Below are 6,051 nucleotides of genomic sequence, written 5' to 3' on the forward strand. Positions count from 1 at the left end.
TCTTAAAACTATTGATAGTCTTTTAACCAAAAAGCAGCGCAAGACAAAAAGCTCTTGTCTTGCCAAGGGCCATGGTATGAAATTATTACTTAGTACCCCCCAATTAAAAAAATTACAACAATCTAGAAAAAAATCATATTTGGGGGGGTTTCATATTTACTATCCCAGCCATCTTAGCAGCACTTGGGGCTGTTGGGAGCTTGCTTGGCTGGGGGATCAGTTGCCATAGCAAAAACAGTAATAGATGCCAAGAAAAATAAGGCAGAATTAGATGAAATAAAGCGCCATAACCTGGCCATGGAGAAACAAAGCAAAGGTGTTAAGAGAGCCATAAATAAGTTTAAAAAAAACAAGAGCCGCTTACAAACCAAGATATTGAAGCTTTAATCAAGCCACTGGGCATCAAAAATTTTAGAGGTGTGTACATGTCTGATTCTTTGACAGAGCAACCACTCAACAAAGAGTGTGGCATTGTTAATTTGGATAAGTACAAAAATCAGGGCACTCACTGGATCTGCTATCTTAAATATTTAAACAATGAGGCATTTGTGTTTGATTCATTTGGAGGTATTCCACCTGAGAATTTAGTAAAATACCTAAAATCAGCTAATCTTTATTACAATAATGCCCCTGTTCAAAACTTCAAAGATGTTAATTGTGGACATTTGTGTTTATCTGTTCTTAAATATCTGTCTCAAATAAATAAACCATCAATTGAAAATTTTCAAAAAGCCTTGTGGTATCTGAAACATCATGGGGGTATTCCATCTCACCAGCCAAAATTCAATATTGAAACTCAGATTACATAATGATATAGTGTATCCCAAAACAATAGCTCTCAGAGCATTTTATGGCATGTACTTGATCCCTAATATTACACACCACAACAAAATTGCAGTTGGGGATCAAAACATTGTCATCACTCCAGGGCAGTATAATCTATCTACTTTAAATGCTCAATTACCCAGAGGAATAGTATTAACTCGAAATTCTGTCACTCACAGAGTAGAGATTGTATCTGCTACAGAGACAGTGGATCTGGGTACTATAGGAGAGCTGTTAGGCTTTGAGAACAACACAAAACTTGAACCAGCCATTAAACACACTGCTATTAATATACCTAAATTCTTAGCCATAGAGACTCTGAATATTCACTGTGGTGTATTTTAGCTGCTTTGTTTCCAGTTTCAAGGCATCCTGAGCGAATAAGTTATTATAAACAACATGAACATGATTTTGATGAAGCAATGGAGGGTTTAGAATATCCAATGTCTGTTCAGAATATTGATAAATTTGAAAAAAAGGCCAGGAATATCAATGGTAAACAATTATCTATTAATGTATTTATTTGTTCTACTGGCCGTGGCAATTGCTTGATAGCACCTCTCAGAATCAGTACATTTGATGATGATTCTGCTGTTCCGATTGATCTGCTCTTAATTGAAGGGGATGATACATACCATTATACTCTGATACAAAATCTTGAAGCTTTAGTCAGAAAACAACTAGATAAATCTAAGACAATATTCAAGTTGTGTAGAAGATGTTTAATTGTATTTGATGGTAGAAAAATGGTGAATGGGGTTCGGGAAGTGAATGCAGAAATTGCTAAAAACAAGTTCATTGAGCATCTGAAATACTGTGGCAACCATAAACCTGTTCATATGGTGATGCCTAATCCAAGTGAAAAAGCCAATTTAAAAAAATTTCAAGCCTTGTTGGAACACCCAGCATATATAGTCTGTGATTTTGAATCAAACCTCAAACCCCTTGCATTCTGCAGCCCAGATCCTGATGAATCTTCAATTACATCATACCAGCTACATGAACCTTCTAGTTTTTATTATGTGGTTGTACAGGATGGGGTTGTTAGTAAAGAAGATTTATACATGGGAGCAGATGCCATCAAAGAATTTGCACATAGAATAGAAAATGAGTGCCATAACATAGCATCTAATGTCTTATTAAAATCAAAACCTATGTTGCCTTTAACAGAGGATCAGATTGAAGATTTCAACAATGCAGAAAAATGCCCGGTATGTGATTCTGAATTTTCAGATATAAATATCAAGGTGAAACACCATTCTCATACAGATGGTAAATTCTTAATGGCCCTGTGTAATAGCTGTAATATTAAGATCCAGAGACCAAAATTTGTCCCCATATTTTGCCATGGTGCATCCAATTATGATTTTCATAATTTGATCAGGTACGAGGGGTTTGACAAGCAGAATTTAAATATTTTAGCTGAAAATAATGAGAAATATATTGCCATTAGCAAGATAATTAAAGTTAATGGTGTTCCTATTCACTTAAGATTTCTTGATTCATACAGAATTCTGTCTGCTAGCCTGGCTACACTGGCCACTCAATTATCTGATGATCAATTCAAAATCACATGCGCTTTGTTTCCAAATCAGGACCTGAAATTAATTAAGCGGAAGGGTGTATATCCATATGATTATGTTACAGATTTTTCTAAATTTGATGAGTATTCTCTGCCACCACAACAAGAGTTTTACAGCAAAATCAGAGCATCTGGAATCACTGATGAAGATTATCACCATGCCCAGTTGATGTGGAACAATTTAAAATGCCAGAAATTTGGTGATTATCACAAGGCATATTTAAAACTTGACGTGACCCTCTTAGCTGATATACTTCAGGCATTTAGAAAATCTTCCATGCAAAATTATAAACTAGATCCAATGAATTTTTACAGTGCTCCGGGCCTAGCATGGTCTGCAATGTTTTTAAACACTAAAATGCAATTGGATCTAATCCAAGATCAAGATATGTATCTGTTTATGGAACAATGTATAAGAGGAGGCATGGTGCAATGTTCTCAGAGATATGCCAGAGCAAATAACAAATATATTCCTGATTATGATCCAGCACTGCCATCAAATTATATACTGTATGTGGATGCAAACAGCCTGTATGGTTATGCTATGATGGATAAACTGCCATATGCAGGGCTTGAGTGGGTTGAAGATTTCAATATTGAAGATCTTAAGGATTTTGATGACAGTAACTATGGCCTGTTCTTAGAGGTTGATCTGACAATTCCTGATGATTTACATGTCACGTACACAAACTGCATTGCTATTCTTTGAAATAAAGGACCATAGATGGCAGCATGCAAAAGGAACAACGGTTATATGAGGTGATGCATAAAGCAGTCTAGAAAGTGGGTAAGAGATGGCACCACCCAGGAGAACTTATACGATTGTGAATAGAGACAACGGAAAGAGCAGATATGATGAAATAGTGATTGTATATATTAATACTAATTATGAGGAAATAAATAAATAAATTTAACATAATAACAGGATATAAATAAGGAGAAAATTGGAATTATCATTCAGTAACGGCGTAAGTGATTAATATACAAAAGTAATGAAGTCGAATTGTAATTTCGATTTTGTGTCTTTTTCGGTTCCCACGAACTTAGAGTTTCGTGTGGCTTTTGGGTTGTTATTTCCCAGGTGTAGCGCCATCTCACAGCAGCACCCAAGCACATTTGGAAGCGCATACACTGTAGCTCCAAGTTAAGGTTAGCGCCGGCTAGGCGGCGATCTTTAACTAACCCCTTTCTCTTTGTTTGTCTGGGGGATTGATTTTATTTCCGTCAATTTGGATCGACAAAAAAAAGGAAGAAGAAATATTATTGATTACAAGAAAGAGAAGCCTTAGTGATTATAAGAAGAAGAAGCCTTATTAATTGCATGAAGAAGGCACCTTAAGAAGAAGATGATACATTAATTATAAGAAGAAGATACCATATTAAGAAGAAGATGTCATATTAATTATAAGAAGAAGGTGCCATATTAATGATAAGAAGAAGATGCCACATTAATTATAAGAAGAAGATGCCATATTAATTATAAGAAGAAGATGCCATATTAATTAAGAGGCCATAAGAAGAAGATGCCATAAGAAGAAGAGGCTATATTGATTACAAGAAGAAGGAGCATAAAGAAGATTAGCCACAATAGAAGAATAATATTGTATAAAAGAATTTACAAAGATATTAACACTTGTATATAATTATTCAAGAATATAGTACGAATTGTACCCTCCGTAGTGGGTTAAATCTGTTGTTTCTTTTCATATATTCTTAGCGTTAGTAACCTTGGTCTGTGCCCAGAGGTATCTCATTGTCTCTACCCTGTGCTAAGCTGGCAGATGCTCACGCGAGGAACGTGGCATTGATTAATGGCGACCAACGTGTGGGGCTCAATACAGACCAGAGGTTGAAATAACGCGAAGAATAAGAATTTGGAAAGATAAGTAAAGAAAAATGGAAGAAGGAAAATATATATGTTGTGGTGAAGAAGGAAATAAGGAAGAAATAAGACAGTGTAAGATATGTGAAGATATGAAACACTGGTTATGTGAAGGAATCCGGAAAGAAAAATATGAGAAGATATGTGAAAGAGAAGAAGGATACGAATGCAAGGAATGCAGGAAAGTAAAGTTAAAGGAAAAGGAAGGAAAGAAAGAAGAACAAAACACGATGGAGATGTTGATGAAAATGATGATGGAAATAAAAGAAAGTCAAGATCACAACAGCAGAAGGTTGGAAGAGAAAATAGAAGAAAACAGCAAAGAAGTTAAAGAAAGGTTGGAAGAGAAAATGGAAGAAAACAGCAATGAAGTTAAAGAAAGGTTGGAAGAAAACAGCAAAGAAGTTAAAGAAAGGTTAGAAGAAAATAATCGAAAAATAGAAGAGATGGCAGAAGTATGTGAAGAAAACAGGAAAGCATTGGAGAGAAAGATAGAAGATATGATAAGGATGTCAGATGAACGACATGAAGAAACCAATAGAAAGATAGAAAAGGAAGTTTCAAGAGTGAATGAAGAATGCCAGCAGAGGAGTACAGGTTTAGAAAACAAAATTTTGGCAAATAAGAAGGAGATAGATATTAACATCTCCAAAATAGATGAAGTGGAAAACAGAGTAGAAGAAATGAAAATTGTGACAGAAGAAACAATAGTAAAAGAAACCTTGAAATTCAGAGAAATGATAATTAGAGAACGACAAGAAGTTAGGGAAGAATTAGAGGAGAGTAATAAGAAGATGCAAACCCTCGAAGGTAAGATCGACAAAGGAAAGCAAGAGAATAAAATGCAATGGAGAGAAATAATACATAAAATAGAGGATATGAGAATACAAGATAAGCCAATAGGTTTCAATCGAGAAGGAAATGATGGAAAGGAAGAGTATAAAAAGATCAGAATAAAAAAGGAATGTAGTAGCGACGAATCGAATACAGAGGAGGAAATAAAGCATAAAAGGAATCATCAAAGGAAGAAAAGGAAATGGAAAAGTAGTGAAGAAGGGAGCGATAATGGAAGATGGTTGGACAAAATAAACGGAAGTAATTTGGAAGAGGGAAAATATAAAACAAGAATCCCTAAGCCTAATGAGTTACAACACTTGCCCAAGTTTAATGGAAATATATCGGACAAGTGTCCACGAAAATTCCTGAAGGAACTAACAACTAACGTAAAGCTAATGAGGATACCAGGAAATATGATACTGGACCTAATCGAAGGATGTTTTGAAAAGTCTGCAGCAGGCTGGTATCAGTTAAATCAGCACAAGTTTGGAACATTCGAAGAGTTTAGTAAAAGATTTTTGGAATATTATTGTAGCGAGGAAATTAAGGAAAGGCAACTGGAGACATTGAAAAGAAAATATATAGATTGGTCCAAGGTTGAGAGTTTGGAAGCACACACATGGGAAACATTAAGGAGCTTCAGAAATTTGAATGAAAAATGGAACGAGGAAGAGTTGGTTAGACAAGTGATACAAACGCTACCAATATGGACGCAAAGAGCGGTGGCTGTAGTAAAGATAAGGAAGGTGGAAGATTTGATAGACTACCTCAGAACAGATGACATGCTGAAAAAGACTCAAAGGTCATGGGATAAGGAAAAGGAAGGTAGATATTATCCTAAGAGGCATCATCCTGAAGAGGAACAACGTCCAGAGCAGAAATTCCGGAAACAAGAATTCGGGATTAGGAACATAGAAATCAGAAA

This window comes from Lepisma saccharinum, unplaced genomic scaffold (genome assembly GCF_977018435.1).
Source record: "Lepisma saccharinum unplaced genomic scaffold, izLepSacc3.1 HAP1_SCAFFOLD_1090, whole genome shotgun sequence".
Classification (NCBI taxonomy): domain Eukaryota; kingdom Metazoa; phylum Arthropoda; class Insecta; order Zygentoma; family Lepismatidae; genus Lepisma; species Lepisma saccharinum.